The sequence below is a fragment of the Microtus ochrogaster genome, unplaced genomic scaffold (assembly GCF_000317375.1).
Source record: "Microtus ochrogaster isolate Prairie Vole_2 unplaced genomic scaffold, MicOch1.0 UNK41, whole genome shotgun sequence".
Classification (NCBI taxonomy): Eukaryota; Metazoa; Chordata; class Mammalia; order Rodentia; family Cricetidae; genus Microtus; species Microtus ochrogaster.
In genome coordinates, this window is record NW_004949139.1 from 2695064 (window position 1) to 2696767 (window position 1704).

Consider the following 1704-nt stretch of genomic DNA (forward strand, 5'->3'; position numbering starts at 1 on the left):
AGATTAGTATGCAGGTCACCTTGAGCTTCCAATCCTCTTATCTCCACCTCCCAAGTGCTGGTATTACAGACATGTATCACTATGATCAGCTACACACTTTTACTTTTTCATGAGTCATTGGACTTTGAAGTGAGTTTAACTGATCATGACAAATGCCTCAGAACACTAATTAAGGCTTTTGACTAAAGCCAGGTCATCCAGGCCCCTAGAAGGCAGAACAAAGTGCTCATTCTCTGCAGGCTTCCTGGGAGCTCGCAATTCAAAATGATTCTGTCCTCCACAGTCTTCTCTCCCATGATCTTATCTTTTCTGAACACCACAGTGTAACTGTTCCCCACTGCTAAGACAACGCAGCTCACCCAGAGGCAGGAGCGTCACTGAACAAAGTTTTACTTACAGAGCCCATCCAACAGCGATGATTCCCTCTCAGGGTAACTCAGAAGGTGGAGGGAGCCTCAGATTCCAGGGCAGGGCTGAGCTTCTGTTGAGTGTCACCCAGCTCCTTTGGAGATGAGCACAGAGTGCAGGAACCAGTTCCCTGTGGCAGAGCTAATTTACTGTGCCTCCAGGGTGTGGACGCTCCCAGAGGACTTCACTAGCCTGACACAAGCTTTTTATATCTCTTCCAGAATGTGATTACGGCTGCATGCTTTACGGGTTGATGTGAAGTTTTGTACTCGTTATATTTCATTGATAGTTTTTAAAAAGCAGCTTTATCAAGATACAGTACATATACTATAAAATTGACCCATTTATAGTGTATTATTCAATTGTTTTTAGAACAATCACAGAATTATGCAGTAAACAGCATCATAATCCTATTTAGGAAAATTTCAACACCTCAAAAATGCTATAACCATTAGCAAGCCAGTTGACCTTGATTAAAAAAATAAAATATGATATGCTTAAAAACATCTGTTATGAGTATAAGTCATAGTTCACTCTATAATGTCTTAACCCCTTAGGATATGACCTTATTCACAGCAGCACTGGATTATTTGCTTCCTGGGAATGCACTGCTGTAGTAGCAACCCCTTAAGTCAAGAGGTCACTTATACATCCATACATATATGAGGTAACTAATATAACTAATATAACTAATGACACCCCGTATTCTATCTGTCCTGTAAGTGTTAGAGGTTAATAAAAAGAATACAACGGAGGCCTCACTGCCCGGACTTTTAGTTTAGAAGAGAGACAGGCCAACTGACATTCATATTCTAGTCAATGACAAAGTTATGTTAGAAGCGTAAGGCAGGTGCTTGGTAAACACAGTGGTAGAATGTTTCAGCCCAGTATTTAGATATACAGGAAACAAATACTATGTTTTTTATTTTCCCTTAATTTTATCTTCTTCATTTTTTGATATCTAAACTGACAAGGTATGAGACAACTGGAATAACTTTGATGTATCCATACTGTGTTCAAGTTATGAGACTATTATGTTGAGGAATATGGGCAGGTGATGTCTTTAGCAGATGATGTTATCTAAGGTGGGCTGACTGCTGCCTGCTTCAGTCTTGGTAAGAGTTACCCATAGATTGGTTATATACACGGCCTTTTTCAATTGTTCCTGTCGTCAAAACATTGCAGGACCACTTTTGGCTGTATAGATCTTTGAGTTAGCCTTAATTTCTGTCTCTTATATCCTGTTTACAGATCCTATCTATATTTGAAAATATCTGTAGAATTTGTTTCTTATCA